The sequence below is a fragment of the Lynx canadensis genome, chromosome C2, assembly GCF_007474595.2.
Source record: "Lynx canadensis isolate LIC74 chromosome C2, mLynCan4.pri.v2, whole genome shotgun sequence".
Classification (NCBI taxonomy): domain Eukaryota; kingdom Metazoa; phylum Chordata; class Mammalia; order Carnivora; family Felidae; genus Lynx; species Lynx canadensis.
This window is the reverse complement of record NC_044311.2, coordinates 137,882,456-137,908,300: the sequence shown is the minus strand read 5'-3', so window position 1 is coordinate 137,908,300 and position 25,845 is coordinate 137,882,456. Positions and strand designations below refer to the sequence as shown.

The following is a 25,845-nucleotide window of genomic DNA, read 5'->3' as shown; positions in this document are numbered from 1 at the left end:
GTGAGATTTCTTGAATAATAGATGTTCCAAGTATAACATAATAAATTAAAGATGAATACCTATTCTGGATGATTTTGTTTGTATTTGTCTATCTATTTATCAAATGCCACAAATGCCAGCACTTTAAAATGATTCTAGATTTATAAAGAATTTTAATGTTTGGAAATGCAAGACCTCCTTACCACCCTGTTACCAATATGTTCTTACTATGTGTCACCCATTAATTTTGTGAATAATATTTATAATAATTTCATCAATTTTTCCAAAAATAATTTTACGATTTGATTGTGAGTTTACCATATTTATGCTTCAATCTGTAAGGAACTATCATATCTGAAATATATACTACTTCCCACAAGGGAAATTCTATATCTTCCCATCTATTCAAAATTTATCTTTTGCCCATAATTGAAGTCTTTTTAAAATTCCTGCACAGATTCTGCAGAATATTTATACATAGTTAATTAATTTCATTGAAGTTGACCCATTAGATATTCTAACATTTATTTATTTGAAATGATATTTAGTGGCATTTGTAAACTTCTACCTATATTTTACATAAAGTTGTATTAACAAAGACCACACTTGAATCAAGTGATTTTTTAAAATAAACTTTTATATCATTTTACTCCATTCACATCAATGCTGAAAAACCACACTGTGTTCCATCAAGATAGGCAAGTTGAGTATATATTAAAATCAAAACAGTTAACCTATAAATCGTATACACTCATTAACAACAAGTAACAATAAATAATTCAACTTCGAAAATATTTTCCCCTATGAAGAGTACAAATCTCTACCATGTTGTAAACAAGTGTTTTCAATATAATTCTATTTTTAAAACAAACACAAATATTTTATTTTATTTCACGTGAGAAAAAGGACACGTGGTTTTTCATAGGCGTCATAAGCAAAATATTTGTCTACTCTAAGAGCATACTAAAGATTAAAATCTGTTAGTATTCTTTAAAGACCAACTAAGATAATTATTTCCTCACACAATATTATGAGAGCAATAGAGTATCGGGTCCAGTTGAAGTATATGGGCTACACTTCTGAATTTTTCTCTTAATAATTATATGAGCTAATTAAGGAAAAGTGTCACATTCTATATAGTTTTGTATTTTCAACACAATACAATACTAGGCACCAACCTACTCGACACTGGTTGACAGAATTGATGGTATGTTCCTCATCATATGCCTCTTCTGTTGTGTAGCATTTGAAGAATATAATTTATCTTTAAGATCCCTTTGAGTTATAAGACCATATTTCTATTCTGCAAAATTAATGTGTGTCATGTTGATATTATTTTGGAATTTGTGAAAGATTTAAAAGCTTACTTCATGGTTGTTGTAAAGGAGTCTTTTCATAGATCATTTTCTGTCACAGACTGAGTCTGGAGTTCTCTCTTGTCCAGCAAGAGAACAGATACAGAAATGAATATGACAGAGCATAATGTCCAGGAGAAGACAAGAGCCCCGAACGGGGGTTTCGTCTCCATATTTATTGAGCTCTCAAGATCTCACACACATGGTGAACGTGAAGAAAACAATCTGATAGTAATCATTAACTTGTGTAAGAAGCAAAGGGTCTGGGGGGCAAGTGCAGTTTGTGATCAAAGCACAGTAGTATTTTGGCATCGGATGGAAAGTAAATCCCTGCAGCTGATATAACGAGGTACTCATGTTCCCATTATAATGTCTCTCTAGCTAACCTTGGGCGTATTCACCCCGTGGTGGAGGCTTTCTGCCCTAAGTTTTTTTAACCCATTTATGTAAGCATAAGGAATTCTTGAACCTATTTTGCCACAATTTTCTATCTTCTATCCTAACAATTCACCTTCTATCCTAATTTCTGCCAACTAGAAAATAATGACAAGCTTAAATTCAAACTTAAAAACTTAATGCAACAATAGCCAACAATACAATATTCATAATTTCTTGAAGAAATATTTTGGAAGAAGAGCTATGACAGGGACTCTAAATAGATTATTTAATTCTCTTATGCTCCTTTTACAAATGACAACACTGTTAGATTCAATGAAATAAAGAAGAGAAAAACTTGCCACTTGCTTCCCTTAGTAAGTAACAGAACCTGAATTCAAACCCGTCCAGGTCTCCATTGTTTTTGGCATAATGTTTCTGCAGCATCAGATCTTTAATTGTCTCTTAGAGGGTGTGATAAGACCAGTCTCCCCTGCCAGAAGCTTTATGAAATTTGTCAAAACATTAGTTTTTAAATATGATGTGACCTTACCTCGCAGCCTCTGATACACGTAGCTTCTTTGTTATGTGTCAGTATTCTGCAGTAGTCCATAGCAGGAAGAAAGAGCATCACGGAAGGTGAGCTTCGCAGAGAAGCCCTTTGGTGCAGTCATTAGACCTGATATAAGCACGGCGTTAAGACTTTTTTACGGCTTCTTTTGTAATTTCTTTTGCACTTTGGTAAGATAGAGGAACTTCAGCTGAATAGAATCTGTCTTCTACTTTCCCGCCATGCATGCATATTTGCAAAAATAGATTCTCTTTTCCCAGACCAGATATGTGAAAGATCATTGTCTGGGGTTTCCCAGCTTCTTTATCTTAACATGAGAACTGAGAAAAAGATATTCTGATCATCTGCAACAAATGTTTGCTTGCATATTATTGGTGTGTGCATGCATATTGAGGCCAGCTTTATTCTTCCCAATAAAGGCAACAGGAGAATTTTTAAAGCCTTGATGTTATGGAAAATATTTGTCATAACTAATGATGCAAAACCCAGGTTATCACAGGAAGTCCGTTTCCTAGAAGACCATTTAGAACACACTCCCGTCTTTTAATTTATAGCTTTCTATGGAAAAGCAAAATTCTTTTACGTGTGAGTTGGATGCTGCAAGATAATTGCAAAATGAGTGCACAGAAGTTAAGCCCCTGCATTACTTTCCTCCTCAAACACATTTTTTCAATAACTGGACTTCCCAGTGATTCCTCATCACCATGAATGCTTACCCCATAGACATCTCTGCTCTTTTTTCAGTTCAGGTTCACTCGATAGCTCTGGTCAGGGACCAGTTCTCATAACTTTTGCACCGTTGTTAACTTCAAGGGCTTAGAATTTCCTTTAGAGTTTCTCAACATGGAAAATGCCTAAGGTCTATCATTTTGCCATTGAAAACAATTTTCTGGGAGCTGGAGTTCAGGCAGGCACACGAGCAATAAAAAACGAATGCACCCCTCGTTAAGTACCAGGAAATTACATTTTACATTTACATTTACATTACCAATTACATTTAGAGCTGGATGAGTTTTTAATCTTCAGATTTTCAAAAGCTTACCAACCTGTCCTGACTTAAGTTATACTAACTCAGCAGCACCCCAGTAAAGTTACATATATGAGGAAATATATGTGGTAAGAAGTAAATCAATAAATCAATCATCTAAGCTGACAATGTACCCCATTCTTCACAAGTCTGGGAAACCCTTGCCTGAATAACGTGAACATCCTGAGGTTAAAGTGGTTCAATGACACATTACAGCTGTAAAACTATTATACCGATATCTGAACTTTTCCAAAATATCTGGTTCCAGTGTAAAATAAAATATTTGCCTTAAGCAATATTTGCTGAGAAAGTTTTTTTTTTTAATTTCTTTTATTTGTACCTCTCCATCCTGCCACTCACCTCCAACTACTCTTTTTCTGTACCAGACCAGGTATAGGGAATGTAATTCTAGTCAAGGACAGAATCATGAGACTTAGATTCTGGTGTGAGTGTTCGGAACTTGCTACTCTTTTCTCAGACCAGGTCTGAAATTTTAGACAATCGACTTCCCATAAAAGATACAGAGTCCAGGACTAGGGTCACATAGCGAGTTCAAGGGAAGTGAATTTTTATGGTAGAATTAAACACATTGTATCTTTTTTCATTTCTTTCCTGTTGGTTGGAATGTTCTCTGATGGCTGGAACTCAAGCAGCCATTCTGGACTATGAGATGGAAAACTTATTGCTAAGAATGAAGGCTGTAGAGCATTGAGGTAGAAGGGTCCTGGTTTTCAGATGACTTGTCTCAACTGTCCTTAGCAAAACTGGACTAGATTTCCTTTGTAAATATAAAGGACAAGGGCACTTTAATCTTGTTAAGGCCATATCATTTGGAGTTTCTGTTGAATGAACCTAATGCCAGTTCATAGAATAGTTTTACATAGTGGGTGGGGGAGAAATTAGAGAAGCCATTTTTGGAGTAGGACATTTTTCCCATGTATGCATGGATCAAAGCAATAACATCTGTTATGTTAACAGAGTGTTAAGGGCTCAGTTGCACGGCAGCAATTGAAAAGCACAGTGCCCTTCTGACACTGGGTGAGCAGCAGAGTGAACATATTCTAAGCAACCCTCTCTTCCCCCACAGCCATATCCAATGATACTGGGGAGAGATTTTTTTCGAATGGACACACTTTGAAATCTTGTAGTTTTCACAGTGGGAGCTAATAACCTAATGAAAATTTTGGCATTAAGATTACATGCCGTGGAATGGTAAATATTTTTGTAAAATGCAACAAGTTGAAATATTTATACCAAACTCCTATGTCTTCATCTCGGTCCCCAGGAAGCAGAGCCTAATACAAGAACTGATTTGGGGCGGGGGTAGAATCACTAGAAGGTAAGAGAGAAGGAAAAGGTAAAGTGATAAAGACGGGCTTTTCCATATACTTCAAATTCAGTGTGTTTTTAAATTTTGTTCATTAGCCTAAAAAATGTGCACAGGTGTCACAAGTGGAGACAGAGATGAGGAAGCCTGGGAAACATTTTCCAGTGGGGGACAGAGATGAACATAGCATTGCATGTTCTCGTGGCTAAATTTTAGTTCATATGATACCTATGGGGAGTGAAATGAGATTTTGTGGATTCAATAGACACATAAAATCGTAATAGTATGGCCTCACTTTATTCACGTATGAAATTAATTTTGTCATCTAAAATAGGTAACTTCAAATAAAATCTTAAGTGCCACAATGTATAAAGTATGTTGATATATATGGCCTTCCCTCATCTGGAACAAATTCACTGAACTAAAGATGAAAGGTTTAGTAACAGAGGTTTAGAATAATTACAGGCTTCAGATATTAGCCTTTTATAAAACCATTATGCTGTAATACAAAACCACAACTCTTAGAAGGAGGAAGAGCTCTGTTCAGGGAAGTAATTGTGTCCATATAATATTTTGATTTATTAACAAAACTCAGCCCAGAGACGGCCCCTAGAATGACAGAGTTTGAATTCACTGTCAGCTGGAGTCGTGTTTGCTTTCGAGCCAAGATTAAATGGACTAACAGAAAAAAAATAAAATGAAAATAATGCACTACATCTCATCTCCCATAGTTTGTAAACTGTGATTTGTACCCATTCAATATAGGGCCTGCATCTGGGCTTGCTAAAATTTCAGGCTAGGGAGGGTCTGCATAATGAGCCCATTAAAACTCTTGGAATTGCAGTCAGTTTATTTTGACAGATGGTGATGGCACTGTCGAAAATGGTTTGCAGGGAGGAGTGTGGGATTCCAAAGCCCACTGTCCATTTGCTGAATTCCAACGGACGGTGACGAGGTCACTTTCGAGAGGTAACTTCAGAGTGTTTGCAAACTGCGTGTCCAGCAAAAGGAAGGTAAGAGTTTATGAATGCAGCCAGCAATGCTTTAGGGATGATGTTATAATCTTCTATGAGTACTAAGAGAATCCTTAGAAGAGGCAGAAAAGAATGATAATGTAACGTGCTTGTATCACACTCTGTATAGTCTCAAGCAAGACAAAACAAAATGGACTGTCCAGAAAAAACTTATTTCAGGAGAGGAGAGTCCAGACCGTCCCAAATAAAACTATATAATAGGACATGCCTGTACAGGTGTTAGCATGGTCATTGACCCAAGGAAAGAGGATTCGTATAAAAGGGCTGCGTTGCCACAAGCAGAAGATGAAAGTTATTTTAGAAGATGCCATTCTCTCCCAAGGGGAAGAGACATTTGTATCGGAGCCGGGCCAACATGTCTCCGGTTGTTTTAGAAAATGTTACAGCAATGGCAGCCACCTGATTACCAGAAGCTGGAGTGCCAAATGAACAATCTAAAGAAAATAACCTCTGAGGCCATTTGGACTCAAAACCAACAAGGCGTCTGTGATTCTGGCTGAATTTCTGCGTCTTTTGAAACAAGTTTCTGGCAGCTATGGAAGTCTCTAAATATTCACGATACGTTCCTTACATTTGTACTGGAAGATGGATGAAAGTGTGCTGGAATTTAGACTAAAATTAGAGTTTTTGTAGCTCAGGACACTGATCCAAGGACACTTCACATTTAGAAAGCCTGGAAAGAGCTATTTAGAGTTGGCCCTACCAGACGGTGTCCCTCTTAGCTCCAGGCTTCATTTCTGCCCTTATCACTTAACCATCCACTGAAACTCTAAAATTTGGTGGGCGGATCTATTAGTTTCCCAGTGATGCTATAATAAATTACCACGAATTTAGGGGCTTAAAACAGCACACAATGATCATATTACAGTTCTGGACGTCAAAAGTGTAAAGTGGGTCAGCAGGACTGCATTCCCTCTGGAGGTTCTAGGGGAGAATCCGTTTCCATGCCTTGTTAACATCTAGAGGCCACCTGATTTCTTGGTTTATGTCCCTTTACTCCGCTTCAAACAGTGCAGCATTTTCAAAGCCTGACCTCTATTCTCTCTCTCTCTTTCTGTAAGTGCATACATAGCAATATCTATATCTACCTATTTGGCAGTCACCTGTGCTTCCATTGTCGCATCTCCTCTTTGACTCTAACCCTCCCATCTTCCTCTTACAAGGACCCTTGTGACTACATACTAATCCAGGAAAATCTTACCATCTCAAGATCCTCAACTTAATCACATCTCCAAAGGCCATTTTCCACAGAACGTAACCAGTTAACAGGTTCCTGAAGATTAGGATGTGGGCATTTTGGGATGGTGATTATTCTGTCTGTCACAGTGGGGCTATGAAGTTGTCTCCCATCCCAATGAGCTAAGCAACCAAGTACAGACAGTGACATTGTGGCTCCAGCCCAAATCTTGATAACAGGAGACATGGAGGACTGGTAAGCAATCGAGAGGGAAATAATTCTTATTTTTGAGTAGAGATTGAAATATGAGTTACTAATTTTGACTGGAACTTTTATTTCCTAAATCAAGATTAGGACTTGTCACTTAAGGTGAGTAAAAAACCATACATTATGTTGGCACATAGCCAGTGTTAAAGGTTAAGAAAGGGTTGAAGGGACATTCTTTCCCAGTGTGTAATGGGAGATTGTGTAATCTGCTTCATACTCTGCACTGGCAGATGCCCCAAACTTATCCTCTCTCACGGACTCAAGGAGATGCTTCTCAGAGTCTCCTGTGTTCCCAATGTCTGTGATGAAATCAAGGAACATTTCACCTGTCCCCAGCATCACTATTATCCTCTCCACATAGACCCTCTCTCTTGAAGTCTCCTTGCGTTTCCTTGTGGTTCTCTTGGACTCCTCTTAAAATGTCTGAGCTGAGTCTCTACCTCTCACGACCCATTATCTGTGCCCCACATCCTCTGTGCAGACCCACCCAAAGCAGCTACTCCTATGATTGTCTTGGGCATGAGTCAGGAATCATTCCATGGTGTTCTCCAAATGGCAATGTATACGTACTTCAAGTTCTTGGTGATTTCCTAAATGTGTTTCAATAAGTATGAAGCAAAGAGGGTAGTGATAGCCCCACAGAGATTCAAATCTCTATAGAAGCCAAATGCCCTCTCCATAATTTGTCTTCACCACGTCTCTTCTCCAGACCATATCTATTGGCTTTGTGTAGTTCTCAGACTTTTACCTGATTAATAGACTAAATATCTAAATTATCAAATAACAACTGTGACTTCTCATAATGTAACTTTTTCTGTTAATCTAGATCTGTCTAGCTATATCTATGCAAACAATATTATAAACTTATTTTACTTTATATGTGTGTGTGTGTCCTGTTTTTTTTTTGTTAATCTTGATGTATAGGTATATAAATATAATAGAATATATTAAAGATCTCTTTTACTACATATTTTCCTGTACTATACTTAATTTTAAACATATCTTAATATTTGGTAAGTAATGCATTTCAGATAGGAGCCATTGTTATACTATGCTATTTGTTAAATATATTATATATTATATAATAAATATTTATATAAATAAACACATATATATTTAGATATATATTTATTTTAATTATAGATGTGTGTGTGTGTATATATATATATATATATATAAGAACTCAAGACATAAATATACACATGTCTTGTTAGTTATGGACTTGCAGTGTTTTCTTTAAAAATCAAAGTACTCATTAGAATCTCAATAAATCTTTATCATGTTTTGAACCATTAATATATCAGTATAAGAGATATTTAAACATTCATCTGGGGGCACTTGTGTGGCTCAGTTGGTTAAGTGCCTGACTCTTGATTTCAGATCAGGTCATGATCTCAAGGTTAATGAGCCCTATGTGGGGCTCCACGCTGACAGTGACCAGCTTGCTTGACTACACTCCCCTCCGACCCCTCCCACCCCTCCCACTCCCCCCCCACCCCTCCACATCTCTTCCCTGCTTGCACTCTCTCTATCTTTCAAAATAAATAAATAAACATTTAAAAAATAAAAATAAACCTTCATTTGGTCTGCCAAATATGATAGGCAGCTGCTTTATGAATTTCACATAGATCAAAAAAGGAATTATGAAGAGATTTTTTTATAAGAAGGAAAATTAGAAGATATTTTCTTAAAGTGACATTATTATAGCAAATATCTATGAGAGAAAATAAGCAGTATTAAAGTGTTATTTTTAGCATTTAATGGAGTTTGATTGATTACAAGCAGCTGGAACTTGGATAAATTTCAGTAATTTGACAGAATAAAGAGGCAAAATTTGATTTTTCTTGAAATATTTTTAGAACAAAAATGAATCGAGAAGCATTAAAGAAAAATGAACTACTTTCCAAGATAAACAAATGGCCTACTTGTCAGTTAAATAATTTAGCAATCATTTTAAATTTGGAAGATTGATCCATGAAAATACTCATTCATAAGATAGCTTTCATTTACCAGCATGTCTCAAGAATGACAACATGTTGTAGTATCTAAATGCTGTTTGAGGATAGTAAAATAAGTTACTGCAACTATTTTTATTCTTATATTTGATATATAAGTAGTTATTATTTTGGAAAATTAATGTCAATGTGGGCAACATCTTATCGGAATTTCAGGTATAAGAAAACTTTATGTTTAGTACTGCCTTTATGTATTATGAGCTAAAGTTTTGTTAAGATATGCTTAAAACAAAGTTTTAAGAGTATTTACTCTTCCAATATGAGTTCTGCAATTCATAATAATGGTTGGTACCTACAATTCACTATATGACAGGCTATGTAGCACATTCACCATGTGGCAGTTATATACTTAAATTTGTTAATTTTTCTGTTAATCTATATATACATATAGGTGTAAAGATGTAATAGAAGACATTATCAGCATTTTTTTAACTTTTTAAAAAAATGTTTATTTCTCAGACAGAAAGACAGAATGTGAGCAGGGGGGTCAGAGAGAGCGGGAGACACAGAATCTGAAGCAGGCCCCAGGCTCTGAGCTGTCATCACAAAGCCCGACACAGGGCTCGAACTCACGAACCGTGAGATCATGACCCAAGCTGAAGTTGGACGCTCAACCGACTGAACCACCCAGGTACCCAAGACATGTTTTACTTAGCAGAATATTCATAATAAACAGAAATAACTTCAGTAAATTGTGTACTCTTCAGTTCTCTACAATTAGATCACTACTGTTGTCATGATTTGGTGTATTACATGCATAGATTAAAGAAATATACATGACGTCTGAAGGCACATGAGTTTATGACCCCATTCTCGATATAAAAATTGCCAAATCAGTTCCATTTCAAAAGAAAAACATAAAATGTGATTTCTTAGTACTTTTCCTTTCTGAAAAGACATTCACGTTTTTTCTTCCTGAAAAGTAGTCTTATGAAGATTGTATATATACATATAAGATCAGAGGAAATCAATTTTCATATGATTTAAAAAATATACACTAAGTAAAATAAGATATATACATATATAGTATAATATATATATATGGCATATATTCTGTATATATACAGTATATATAGTATATAGTATAGTATAGTATAGTATAGTATAGTATATAGTAATATATATAGTATATTCTGAGTATCCAGTACCTTTTATAGATTGGAATGATAGAGATATGAACTTTAAGTCAAGTTGTCTTTAAAATATAATCTAGCATTGGGGTACCTGGGTGGTTAGTTGATTAAGCGATCAATTCTCGATTCCATCTCGTCATGATCTCATGATTCATGAGTTCAAGCCCCGCATCAAGTTCTGCACTGACGGTATGGAGCCTGATGAAGATTCTCTCTCTTCCTCTCTCACTGACCCTCCCCCCACATGTGTGGGCAAACACTCTCTTTCTCTCTCTCAAACAGATAAACATTTAAAAGTATATAGGGGTGCCTGGGTGGCTCAGGAGGTTGGGTGCGCCACTTCAGCTCAGCTCATGATCTCACCGCTGGTGAGTTCGGGCCCAGCATCGGGCTCTATGTTAACAGCTCAGAGCTTGGAACCCGCTTCAGATTCTGTGTCTCCCTCTCTCTCTCTGACCCTCACCTGCTCACTCTCTGTCTCTTTCTCTAAAAAAATATATATACTAAAAATATTAAAAATATATTAAACATAATATATATATATATATGTATGTGTATATAATATATAAGCTAGCATTAATTTTAAGATCTCATTCATATTGATAGATTAATGCTGATTAAATCAAACTTTTGTTAAAAATATATAACTAAAAGTCTGTCAGTTAAAAACAAAGACCTAAAACACAGAAACATATTAGATATTATTCAGTTTCAGAAACAAAGAAATGAATATGTTTGTTTCCAAAACAAACAAGTATGGGTTTGATACATTCTAAAAACCTACGGCAAATAATGCCATTTATGCAACATATATTTTCTGAAATATGCTTTAGCAGTCTATTTTTAAGTGTAAAGATATTGTAATAAAGGCGATAAATAAGATTCCAAGGCTTAGTGGTATTATTCAGATTACAGAAGAAAAAAAATCAGTAAAAAGGAAATGAACAAAAACCAGTTTGCATTGTGGTAAACACTGTAAAGAAAAAAATGCTAGGCAATACCTAACGTGCTGTGGTTTTGTTTTTTGTGTTTATTTTGTTTTGTTTTGTTTGCATGTGTGTTTTTTTAATGCGAAGTGGGAGAATGGTGTGTGTTTGTGGAAGTAGGAGAGGGGGTTTATCAGGGTGGTGCCTCTATAAATGGTATTTTATCTGGCACTAAAGATTGAGAATGGGGCAAATAAAGAAACCCTCCCCCTCCCACCCCCAAAATAGGCTTGAGGAAGAGAAAACAATGAAACAAAACCATGAGACAGAACTCCCCACGTATCAGAAACAGAGAATAGGAAGAGAAAGAGAGAATTACAAAGTTATATTAGAGAGGTGTGTTGTTCCTTCGAATGTCAAAAGAGTTTGGATTTTAATTAGAGAGAAAATGAGAGTCAGTGTGTGCATGTGTGTGTGCATGTGCATGTGTTTAGTGTGTTTGTTTGCTCTGTTGTTTTTACTGTGGGTAAAATATATAACACACAATTTATCATTTTAACTCTTTCTAATTGGACAGTTGAATGGTGTTCAGTACTTTCACATTGTTGTGCAATTTTCACCTCTCCAGCTCCAACGTGGTCTCATTTTCTGCAACTAAAATTGTGTACTCATTAAACACTATCACCCAGTTGCCTTTCTCCTTCAGCCCCTAAAATTTATCATTCTACAATCTATCTATCTATCTATCTATCTATTATTATTATTGTTATTATCTATCATCTATCTATCTCTATGAATTTGACTAGTCTATGTACCTCAAATAGTGGAATAACACAGTTTTTGCTCTTTTGTAACTGGCTTAGGGACCATACTGTTTGCTTTTTCACTTTGTAAATTTGTTGTTGTTGCTGAGAATGAGACTCTTTTTAAGTGCTTATTTTTGAGAGATAGAAAGTACGCATAAAATAAAATTGTATGGAATGTAGACCTAATTACAAAATGTAAGTGATAAAACTTCAGATAAAATGATAGTAGGGTATCTTCACTATGTTGGGGTAGATTATTTTTTAATGAGACAAAGAAGAAACAATCTACATGGAAATTTTAAATATGTTTCTCAGAACCACCTGCTATGGGAATAAAATATCAAGGTATAGAATTGGGGAGAAAAAAAAGTCTAGGGTCTCCTGGATGGCTCGGTCAGTTGAGCGTCTAACTTCAGCTCAGGCCATGGTCCCTCTGTTCATGAGTTTAAGCTCATCACCATGGAGCCTGCTTAGATCCTCTTTCCGTCTCCCCCTGCCCCTCCCACAGCAGGTGTTCTGAAAAATGTATTTGAAATTTCTATGTACATTGTATCTTCTGTTTCATTAAAAAACAATCTACCCCAAGATTGTGAAGATACCACACCATCATTTTATCTGAAGTTTTATCACTAACGTTGCATAATTAGGTCTATATTCCATCCAAGTTTATTTTCTGTATAGTGTGGGCTAGAGTTCAAGAATTTCTCTTTTCTCTATGGATATCTAGTTCTCACATTGCCATTTATTTAAAAAAATAATTTGCTCATGAGGTTGTAATATTATCCTCGTTTTAATTCAAGTGACATACTAGCAGATCTAATAATAGTGGGTCTATGTTCTGCCCCATTGTTTTGTCTGTATATTTACTAATGGAAAATCTCAGTTAGTATAGCTTTATGTCTGGCTATGGAAGTTTCTTGCTTCTATGTTTTTCAACACTGTCATTGCTGTTAGCAGCACTTTGCATTTCCCTATATGTTTTGAAACGAACTTGAATCTTTCTATACTCAGTTGTATTTTGATTGGGATTTTATTGAGCCCATTATAACAATTGGAGATAATTAATTGATATCTGTACTATCTAGTATTTTCAATCCAACATTTATGCTCTCACTTTAGTTTCCATTGTAACATCAAATTTTCTCATCACTAAATTAAATTTTCAAATATTTGAGATTTCAGATCTATTCTAATGATAGACAAATAGGTTTGTGGATCTTCTTTCATGTAATGTCCTTGTCTGTGTTGTATGTTAAGATAATGCTGGCCTCATAAAAATAGTTAAAAAGTATCTTTATTTTTGTTTCTTCTGAAACACTTATATAACCTTTTAGTTATTTTTTCTACGTATAGTAACATTTGTTACTAATGTTTTCTTTTTGTAAGTTTTTATAAAATGGATTTCATTTCTTTAACAAACATTTGATTACACAATTTTCGTTTCAACGTCAATTGATTTTAAGTATTATTTTTGAGAATTTGTCTATTTTGTCTAAATTCTTAGTTTTAGCCTAAAATTTTTCAGAAGCCATTAATATGCTCTTTAGATCTAGATCTATTAAGAAGTTGTTTTCTAGTTCCTGAAACTAGTAGTTTTTTCACTTATTTTTTCTCTTAATCAGTCTTGGTAAAGTATTATCAGTGTCAATATGGTCAAAGAACTTTTATGTTGTTTAATCTGTAATATAGGTGATAGATGATAAATAGATATAGATAGACAGATAATAGATAAATGGATAAATAGATATGTAGGTAGACAGATATCCATTTGTTCTGCTTCGTGGCTTCTTATTTTCTTTGTTTATTACATGTGATTTTCTATACTTTTTCTAGGTTTTTTATTTGAAATGCTTAGATTATTGATATTCAGTTTTATGTTTTTAAATAAAAGTACTTTTCTTATGAATTTCCCTCAAAAACCTGCTTTAGCTTCATCTTATTATCCTTTTTAATATAATTTATTGACAAATTGATTTCCATACAGCACCCAGAGCTCATCCCAACAAGTGCCCTCCTCAATGCCCATCACCCACTTTCCCCTCTCCCCCACCCCCAATCAACCTTCAGTTTGTTCTCAGTATCCAAGAGTCTCTTATGGTTTACCTCCCTCCTTCTCTGTAACTTTTTTTTCCCCCTTCCCCTACCCCATGGTCTTCTGTTAAGGTTCTCAGGATCCACATATGAGTGAAAACATGGTATCTGTCTTTCTCTGACTGATTTATTTCACTTGGCATGATGCCTTTAAGTACCATCCACATTGCTGCAAATGGCATGATTTCATTCTTTCTCATTGCCAAGTAGTATTCCATTGTATATGTAAACCACATCTTCTTTATCCATTCATCACTCTCAACAATAGCCAAATTATGGAAAGAGCCTAAATGTCCATCATCTTATTATCTTTAATGTCATATCTTTACTATTATCATATAATTTTAATTTTCTATTTTAATTTTATTACTATTTCTTCTTGGTTTTCAATCTCATTGTGTTAGTTTGCCTGGGTTGCCATAACAAATTGCCACAGCCTGGGTGGGTCAAACAACAAAAACATTATTTTCTCACACTTCAGGAAGCTGGAAGTCCAAAATCAAGGTGCCAGATGGTTGATATTTTGAGGACTTGGCCAGTTTTGATTAAGGCCCCATTCTATTAGCCTCATTTTAAATAATTTGCCTCTTAAAATGCCCTATTTTCAAAAACAGTCATACCCCTATGACCCACTCATGTGACCTCATTTAAACTTAATTACCCCTTTGAAGATTTTATCTCCAAATGTAGTTACATTCTAAAGTTATGAGCTTGGGACTTAAAATATATGAATTTTGGGAGGTCACAATTTAACTTACCACATTATTGAAGTTTACTGTTTATTTTGCATATTTTGTGTTTTGTTTACTAGCTTAATTTCATTGAGGTCAGAGAAAACACTAGGAATATTTATTGCAGGTTTAATGGCCCCCTGTGTAACAGATTTTGATAAATGTTTTGGTAAGTGTTCCCAATACAATTTAAATATTATATATATATATATATATATATATATATATATATACAAATTCTTTCATTATCCTGTATAGTACTATAAAAGCATTGTATGCATGTGTGTGCATGTGTGTGTATGAATGTGAATACATACATACTAATTTGCTCAATTTGATAATCAGTTAGGTCAGATCTACAATATAGTGAGTGACATTTCTGTCTCGTTATCTTCGCTACTGAGAAAGGTGTTAATGTATTGCTATCTGATCATGGTTTGCCTGTACTTCCTTTTAACTGTGTCAAATTTTGCTAAAGGTATTTTGAAACTAATTAATGGGTCTATATCGACTTAGGAGTGTCATATCTTACGGCTGGGTTGATAATGTTTATCATGATCAAATGATAAAATGGCTTTTTTTTTTTTTAATCTCTGGTTTGAAAAACTCGCTTTAGTACTTATGTTAGTGCTTAAATTTTTAGTCTTACCTTGCACAGTTTCAGAGCTTGACAAATCCTTGGGGCCGGGACAAAGCAGGATTCAGCCAATTATTTGGGCACATTACGTTCAGTTTTTCCACTCCCCTTTAGTGAGACTGCCAAAAGTCCTTCTCTCCCTCGGTAAGAATGTACTGAGACCCACTGCTCATTCTGAGTCTCTAACACAAGCCCGGTTGGGAGATACCCCTAGGGAGATGTATTGCCTTCAGCTCAATTTTAAGAGTATCCTGTATCTATGTCTATAGCGTCTCTAGGTCCTGATCCTTATAAAGCTCTTTATTGTTTAAAAGCAGATGATACTTTTACTATTTACTACGTCTTCTTGCAGCTATTGGAGGTAGTAACATTCTACTCATACCCTATTCCATTTTAATCAGAAACCTCAATCTTCCTTAAAACTAAAAGCAGAGGGATGCCTGGGTATCTCCGTCAGTTAAGCATCCAACTTGATTTCCAGTCACGTCAAGATCTCACAGTTCACGAGTTCCAGCCCTGCATCGGGCTCTGTGCTGACAATGCAGAGCCTCTTGGATTCTCTCTCTCCCTCTTTCCTGCCCCTCCCCCACTCACACCAGCCTCTCTCTCAAAATAAACAAATAAATAAATAAACTTTAAGAAAAACACCTAAATCAGCCAGTCTTACCTATGTGATATTTGTTATTTGTGAAAGAAAGAGGAAAGGAAAATGCCATATTAACTCTAATAATCATACAAGATAAGAATAACTTAAAATACCTAGGGGGCATTTTGAACTGATTGAATCAATGATTGATTCTAGTATCAAATTATTTCTTATTTTTTTACCCGGCTAGAATTCTATAGTGTTAAATGAACTTACAACATTAGATTTCCAGGTGAATTTTATATTTTGGTATGAAACTATAGAAGCCTGACCATATTAGGCAAACTGCCTGCACAGTAATTCTTATTCTTCTCTCAAGCCAATTGCACAATTTATTTTATGGTTTTACTGTAACTCATATCCTACACAAAATCCTAATTGAAAAGAGTTTGACAGGGGCGCCTGGGTGCGCAGTCGGTTAAGCGTCCGACTTCAGCCAGGTCACGATCTCGCGGTCCGTGAGTTCGAGCCCCGCGTCGGGCTCCGGGCTGATGGCTCGGAGCCTGGAGCCTGTTTCCGGTTCTGTGTCTCCCTCTCGCTCTGCCCCCTCCCCCGTTCATGCTCTGTCTCTCTCTGTCCCAAAAATAAATAAACATGAAAAAAAAAATTTAAAAAAAAAAAAAGAAAAAGAGTTTGACAGCCTGTGTTTTAACCTCCTCTAGACAATACTAGACAATACGACTACATCCCCAAACCATATTGTACAATTCGTTACAAATTGCAGTTTACTCAAGAGGAGACTTAAAATGATGATAAATGACAGAATTAGTTAGAAAAGTTACTCTGACTTTGAAAATGATTTCTAGTCCACGTTGGGACGCCATAAAATACAATCACATAAACTAAATCAAATCTGGCAGGGGAAAATTGCAGATACCTGGAGATATCCTTTGTCATGAGAGCCTATATTGAAATGTAAATAAGAACGTATACAAAATACACTTTTTGAATATCTTCTACTTTTAAAACTTATTTTGACTCATAAGTAAATACCCTAGATCTGCCCTTATGAAAGAGTAAGTAGGAGACACTGACCGGCTTATAACAAACTTTGTAAAATAGGTAAAACCCTGCCCTCTATACTTTCAGAGAAAATGAGATTTAATTAATTAATTGCATAACTTATTTTTCTGAATAAAATACTTATAAAGATTTAAGACTGGAAATAAACCAGCATAATTCTTATATGACTCATAAGCATGGGTTATACACTGTCTGAGGCAGGAAACATGACTATCTGGTCCTCCGCTATTCTTATGCCAGGCACATGGTAGGAATCACTAATCAATTCAGATTTAATTAATTTAAATCAAAGGGACATTATACAAATATTTAATCCTTTTCAAAATTCATAAACTTGCTATAAATATCATATTTCCAAGACAAGGAAGAAGACAATAAAGGTAACAAGCTTTAACCTAGTATACGTCTAGGAGCCTAGTATACGTCTTTTTTTTTTTAATTATTACTTTTAAATTTTTATTTTAGGGAGAGAGAGATGGGGAGGGCAGGGAAGGGACAGAGGAAGAGAGAGAATCTGAAGTGGGCTCCATTGCCTCAGTGAATGGAAGGGGGCTTGATCCCATGACCCGGGGTAATAACCTATAATCTGAGTCATCAGAAATCTGATGCTTAACCAACTGAGCCACCCAGGCGCCCAGAGATTAGTACATTTCATCTGACTCCTTAGCTTCTGCTCTTTCTGTTATAGCTTACCACATCCAGCAATATTCACTTGTTTCTGTTTTTAGTGTTCTATGACACGTGTGTGTGTGTATGTGTGTGTCTAAGTGTGAATCTTGATAGATTACAGAAATTTTGGATATTTCCTTTTTTATATGGTGATCTCGAATTAATACCTTCATCTTGTGTTTTTATTCTCATTTTATTCTCAAATATGTGCACTACCTTTCTTGTTCCTATCTCTAAAGTTTGACCTTTACTATCCTAATATATAAGTATCATTTGCTACACTTAAATTTGGACATTTTGCATGAGTCAGTGTTCTGCAGAGAAACAGAGGCAGTAGGATATATATACTATATATATGTGTATATATATATGTGTGTGTATATATATGTGTGTATATATATGTGTATATATATACGTGTGTATATTTACGTGTGTGTGTATATATATATATATATATATATACATATATATATGAATTAGTTAGAATAAGTTTCCACATATATGGAGGCACATGATGTCATATGATTATGGAGGCATTGACGTCCAATGAATCTAATTTCTTCAAGTTAGACACCCAGGAAACCAGTGGTGTAATTCTAGTCTGAGTTCAAAGGCCCTGAGAACCAGGAGAGCTGAAGATATAAATCCTAGTACAGATGGGGCATCTGGGTGGCTCAACTGGTTAAGAGTCCAACTCTTGATTCTGGCTCAGGTCATGATCTCATGGTTTGTGAGTTCAATCCCTGAGTCTGGCTCAGTGAAGAGCCTGCTTAGGATTCTCTCTCTCTCTCTCTCTCTCTCTCACTCTCTCTCTCTCCTCTCTCTCTCTCTGCCCCTCCACACTCACTCTCTCTCTCTCCTCAAATAAATAAATAACTTTATTTTAAAAAATCCTAGTATATGAGCAGAAAACTGATGTCCCAGATCAATAGGCAGCCAAGAAACAGAGTAATTCCTTCTTCCACTCCCTTTTGTTCTATTCAGGTCCTCAATGGATTGAATGGTTTCCACCCACACCAGGGAGAGTCATCTACTTATGGAATCCACTGATTCAGATGTTAATCCCATCTGGCAACATCTTCACAGACACACCCAGAAATAATGTTTAATCTAGGCACCCACGGCCAGTCCAATTGACACTTGAAATTAACCATCAGATTATTTCTCACTTCTCCTATTCTCTAGAGAATTTCACACATAAAATTTGGATCACCTGTATCTTGAAGAGTATGTGTGAATTGTGCATAAGTGTAAGTATGAATACACACACACTCACACACACACACACACACACACACACACCACACACACATGAGAATCTTACAATGGTAAAAGAAAACAGGAGTCTGAAACCACAGGGCAAAACTCAGGCTTTTGTTTCCAGTGATGTACAATAAGTATTCTGAAAAAATATAATAAATGAATATATATAAGTAAACATCTATATCCTCAAAATTATCAACAGTCTTCCATCACTCTATGGGTAGTACTTGTCATTAAGAATGAAATTCCTCGGGGCGCCTGGGTGGCTCAGTCGGTTGAACGTCCAACTTCAGCTCAGGTCACGATCTCGCGGTCCGTGAGTCCGAGCCCCGCGTCAGGCTCTGGGCTGATGGCTCAGAGCCTGGAGCCTGCTTCCGATTCTGTCTCCCTCTCTCTCTGCCCCTCCCCCATCATGCTCTGTCTCTGTCTCAAAAATAAACGTTAAAAAAAAAAAAAGAATGAAATTCCTTAGACATAAAGAAACAAAAATACTAGATCAGTTCCAAGAACACATCTATATTTGAACCTGGTTCAGTCCCCTGATGATGTGTTCAAGTTATTGACAGAATGTGTGTGGTTGACAAGATGGAATGTGGGCTCTAAGAAACTAGAAAAATAAGTCAAATATTTAATTTAAGGAATCAAGACTATACAAAGATAAATGTTCAAATATTTGAGAGCATAGAGATTTGAATACTGGAAAAGACTTAGCCTTCAGCAACTATAGAATGGGTATTATGACCATTTTGTTCACAGATAGTTGTATAAGCAACTGTTGTAAAACTTAAAAACATTTTATTGTGTATCATGTATTTGTGGGCAAATAATTCAGATAGGACTTTGCTAGGAGACACTTCAATTAAAGATGACCTCTGGGCTCTAAAACCACTTTCCTCAACTACCAAGCAGAGTTACCCGGAAATCGAGACTCAGCTAGGTCCCTCTCCCTGTCTGTGACACCTCAGGAACTCTCTAGGTAGTCTCCCCATCAAGTTAGGTGAACTTACATGATTATTCTTGGCTTGTAAATTGAATCTTGTAAATTGAATCTTTTTAGGGGTCTAGATGGTAGGTTCCAGTTTTGTGTGATTTACCCTCAGAAGGCTGGAATTGACTTTTACCACATGATTGGTTCAAGCAAGTTACTAAGGCCAGCATAGGGTAATTGGTGAGGAAATTAGACTTCATCTCTCAGTGAGAATTATAAAATAATTTGTAACCAGAATCCATCACAATGAGCTTGTAAATATCATAATTAATGTTACAGAAACTAATCTGGTCGGCATCAATGTGGGAAGACTTATGTCAATGTGAGTCAATTCCAAAAGTCATTTGACTTTCACCCATCTCCTGGAGGCCAACTGTTCAGCAAACATATGAGATAATCAAAGAATATAGGGAAAGAAATCAAGCTGGAAAATACAGGGAAAAAAATGTGATACCTTGTAAGTAGAAAGCATGATTATTCTGGAGTGCTCTTAATGCAAGAATATGCTTAGGGGGCTTATCAATAGAAAATAATGACTTCAAATGCATAGAAACATGACATTGTAGATAAAAGTTCCAAGCAGGTCTTAGCTACTTTGTGTTATTGTGAGTCCTAGGCAGGATTATCGAGTTACATATCTGTGAAACACGCATGCACAAATATACATACAAAACACAGAGCTAATGGTTTTAAAAGCACCAGAGAATAAAATAAAAGGAAGCATTTAAAAAATGAATATACTAATCAATATACTAATCAATATAACCTCCCATGAATATCATCATAAATAATTCCATAGTAAGAAAGTGTATCAGGGTTGGAAGAAACAAAGGTATTTTTATTGGAGGAGACAGATTAATGACATCTCTGCATTACCATCTACATAGATGCTTCTAATTATTCACTCATTATTGAATATTTAGTAGAGAAAGCAGATCTATTTGTTCCATCTGCTTCTATTAATCAGTATTGGAAGTGATACCGACTGCCTGTCATCACTTGTCTCCATTTTGATACAATGTCAAAATATTTGCATTATTTGGTTGGTTACAACTGATGACCAATGTGTTGCTAATGGGTACTCCCGGATCATGTGTTCACCATTTGTGCCAACTCCATCACCACCACCTTATGGCTACAAAACAACCCATATTCTTGTCCATTGGAAAAAGTTTTCCCCTCTTTGATCCCTCTCATCAATCGCATCTATCAGAAATGTGTGTTATGTTTCCTTTTGACACGTGTACATCTAAGAAACACTGTGAAGGAAAGGGTGGGGATAGATCAATTACCTTTGATGCGAGTGATTATCTTGAATATAAACTGAATTTACGGATGGAACAAGATTTCAATGCCCAGAGCTCAATAAACCACTAACATATTATCTCTGGGCTCCTGGGTGTCTCGGTGCATTAAGTGTCTGACTTCAGCTCAGGTAATATCCCATGCTTTGTGAGTTCAAGCCCCATCAGGCTTGCTGCTGCAGGGGGGAGCCTGCTTTGAACCCACTGTCTCCCTATCTCTCTGCCCCTCCTCTGCTTGTTCTCTCTCTCTTTCTCTCTCTTTCTCTCTCTCTGTCAAAAACAAACATTTAAAAATAAAATAAGGTATTATCCCAAATGCATGTATTCAAAACAATATATGTTATACCTGAATATCTAGATAGATGTTCTTTTGGCTTTTCTTTTTATTATGAGATACTTATGAACTATGTGTATTTGCTAAGTCATTCTGATACATAGTCTGTTACTTGGTTACATTTCCTATTCCAGGGTGAAATATTCACAGAAGGATGTTAATAAATACACGTTTAAAAAGATTTCAAACCAAATTAATGAAGTAGAGTGGAATAGAATTACCAAAGGTGAGAAATTTACACCACCAAAATGTGCTCCCTCATAAATTAATGTTTTTTTTCTCAGCTATTGGTTAAGTAGTAAGCAATGGAACATTTATTTTTTTTCCTTTTTCAAGTCAAGTTTTTGTTTGTTTGTTTTTCATGATAGTGTGTAAAGAGCCACCTTGAGTTAGAGGCAGAAAAAGCTAACAGATTAAGAAATAATGAGATAGGAATAATTATGTTATTGCATATGACTTTGTATTGGTGAAATTATTGTTTGTCCTGACAATCTATCTTTTTAGTGTAATATTATTAAATTTGAAATTCAAATGTAAAGTCTAAATAGAAATATTTTCCAAGGGGTGCCTGGGTGGCTCAGTTGTTTAAGTGTCGGACTTCAAGCTCTGGTCATGATCTCACAGCTTGTGAGTTCGAGCCCTGTGTTGGGCTCGGTACGACAGCTGGGAGTCTTGAGTCCTGTTTCATATTCTATGTCTTCCTCTCTCTCTCTGAATCTCCCCTGCTCGCACTCTGCCTCTTTCTTTCAAAAATAAATAAAACTTAAAAAAAAGAAACTTTTTTCCAATAAACATGATCAAATTTATGTGAGAATTTTTACCTTTACATGGAATATTGTTGATCTGATTTTATGATCTAATTCAGAAGCCATTAGGGATGACATATATGGTATATGTTATATAATTGGCATATCCCAGTAAAGCTAAATTAATTAGAATTTCCTCATTATAATTATTGACTGCCTGATGCTTTGATTTGGAAATCACTGGGTATGATTGCAATTGGTTTGGCGAGGTAAAATCAAAGTTATAATTTTAGGGTTCTCATTCTGCTTTTGAAGTCTTTTATGCTAATTAATTTGTGTTTGTTTTCAGAAGACCCAAAGATAAGAACTTTTCAATATTACTATGCATAGCTTTCAAGACGCAGTAACCCTGCAACGTTCTAGGGCAGGTGACCAACATCATTATTACTTACTGTTGTTTGTTTATCAGGACTAAGTCATTATTGTTTATTAATTTGTAAAATAGGTCAAATACTTATTCTACAGGGTATTGTGAATTAATACATCATATGAAAAATGATATTAGGATCATAGGTCCTACTCATAATCATAAGTTAAGACCTATGATATGAGAGGGATCAGTAACACCTATTCTGCCTTATTCCATAATTCATTAACATAAATATAAAAGTTAATATTTAAACAAGTAAATTGTTTTGGGACACTCTTATTCTTCTAGATACTTCTTAGATATTTGTTCATTAATCTCACCAATTACTCTCTAAGATAGGCAATGTAATTTTCCACAATTCACAGGTGACTGATGTTTATAAAATATTTATAAATATTTATAAAGTAAGGTATGTAATACCAAATTTATGGTTTTTCTTTTTACTTAAGATTTGTGTTAACATATTATCCATTCTCACTAAAGCAGCATGAAAACCTGTCACAACATGAAGTTAATACTGTGCACGGGCTCTAACAGTCAGACTTAAAATAATGGGCTGCTGTCCTGGTCAAGGTTAAAGGCTCATTTGGCATTTTAAAAGAAAACTGTCTTCCAGATTTGAATTAGGTCATTCTGGCAGAAGGTGTTATCAAACTTTCTGCTTAAAAGATAACCCCATTGTATAAACTGCAAATATAAATGACCTCAAAGGAAAAAATTAATGAAGCATTTTCAAGGATTTTATTTTTTCACAGCATGATCTCTTCTTTAAAGTTACATCAAAGATGGGATGTTATAACCTAGAACTATGGCTTTATCAAGAAGGATACCTTTATGTAAAATACGAATTTTACAGGATTAAAATATCTTACTCTGGGAAGACTCTAACAAGAAAATTCATGTTGAAAAGATTTATACTAAAAGAGTTTTCAATATGTAAATATGAACAGAATATACACTGATATAAAGGCATTTTTGGCAATATATCAATAATTCCATAATGTAAGTGTAGACAATGGTATATCAACTTATTAATGTGTAATGTATATTGTTTTAAAAACATAATAAAAAGGCTATACAAATATTAGAAAATGATGTTAGGGAATGAACACAAGTGGGAAACATTCCTGGAAAAATTTTATTTATAAACAAATTTCAAAAACTAATAAAATTAGACAAAATTTAATTTAAAGACTATTTACTTACTGTACTACATCCCAAGCCATGACCCCAGTTCCAGGCAAAATACATACCTGTATTATATTTTATTCAATTACATTTTTCCCCCACAGTCCAGTAATTGTTTTATATCTGAGTAATTTCACAAACAAACCTGATGAACAGCAATATTTTGTTTGCGTTCCCGCTCCATACACTCAGTATCTAAAACACCATAGTATCCAACATACGCAAACCCATGGGGAGGGTTAGTAATACACACAGATTAGAATCATGGCGCTCTTTGCTCCGGAATGGGATGATCCCACAGGATACAGCTCGGGATACAGCAGAGCATAAAGACACATGTTACATATGAAGTGACCAAAAATACACTAGCATTTTCAATATGTGTGAGAGGAAACCTGCAGAGGTTAAAGGGTCTTTTATGCTCACTGAAAGTCAGGCAGGTTGCCCCTAATGTGTTTTCCAAATATTTTGGAGAGTACTGCATTCCAGGGTAGGATATGCTGATTAGTGTGTCTTCGTCGCCTTGATAGTCTTACATAGTCACATCCCAGTTTTTGTTTGTTTGTTTTTGTTTTTTGGTTTTTTTTTTGTTTGTTTTTTTTTTTTGCTGTAGCTTTTGTTTGAATGAAAGAATGTAAGTGAATTCAGATAATACATATCATCTATCTATCATGAATGTATGTGTATAAAGAAAACTATTTCATTTCCTTTATGTATCATGCACTCACATAATTTCATTTCCCTTTTGTATCATTCACTCACATATGTAGCTTATTTAAACAATTGGATAATGGAACATCACTTCTTTTTTAGATAAGGTAACTAAGGCCTAAGGGAGGATAACTTGTTTCTAAGAGGAAATGATGCAAGAACAATCGACTCAGACCTGACAGATTCCAGTGCTTATGTCTTATCATTACAATACTTTATCTCTGGGAGGCGCCTGGGTGGCTCAGTCAATTAGGTAGTTAAACATGGAACTCTGGTTTCCTCCCAGGTCATGATATCATGGTTTTGAGTTCCAGCCCCACATAGGGCTCCCCACTGACAGTGAAGAGCCTTCTGGGATTCTCTCTCTCCTTCGTTTCAGGAGACCAAATTGTGTATATCTCTTCTTTCTCTGACTCTCCCCTGCTCTCTCTCTCTCTCTCAAAAATAAACAAACTTTAAAAAACAAAGCAACAACAACAAAAAACCCAATACTTTATCTCTGATTGTTGTTTCTTTGAAGTATTAAAACTTATTGGTTAGATATTACATTAGTTTATGAGGCAGATGGTTTCTTAAATGCTACTTATCTCATAATTTTTATTTGACAAAATAGTACATTTGTATATTATAACGTGTCAAAGTATAAAAATAAAACTAACAAACGTCTGCATGCATTTTGAGAACAGATACTAAGTTTTTTCTATTGTGGGAATTAGGTAGCATTACAAACTTTTGAAAACTCCAGGCAAAAAACAAAAATCATTTCATATATAATTAATTTGATTTATAAATTAAGAGAAGCTTTGTATCTATCCACTAATCTAAGTATTACCCCACTAAATATCTAAAGAAATTTCCCATTGTTGAAAAAAAAACATAGGGGCGCCTGGGTGGCGCAGTCGGTTAAGCGTCCGACTTCAGCCAGGTCACGATCTTGCGGTCCGTGAGTTGGCCCCCGCGTCGGGCTCTGGGCTGATGGCTCAGAGCCTGGAGCCTGCTTCCGATTCTGTGTCTCCCTCTCTCTCTGCCCCTCCCCCGTTCATGCTCTGTCTCTCTCTGTCCCAAAAATAAATAAACGTTGAAAAAAAAAAA

At 35.4% G+C, this 25,845-nt stretch overlaps 1 long non-coding RNA gene across 1 annotated transcript; it reads left to right on the top strand.

The window, feature by feature from the left end:
* Window positions 1–1,390: 1,390 nt before the first annotated feature.
* LOC115523164 lies at window positions 1,391–19,374 on the top strand. The gene is made up of 3 exons (XR_003971661.1): window positions 1,391–1,400; window positions 5,892–5,895; window positions 19,277–19,374. It is a non-coding gene; the product is annotated as an uncharacterized LOC115523164 (long non-coding RNA).
* Window positions 19,375–25,845: the final 6,471 nt, after the last annotated feature.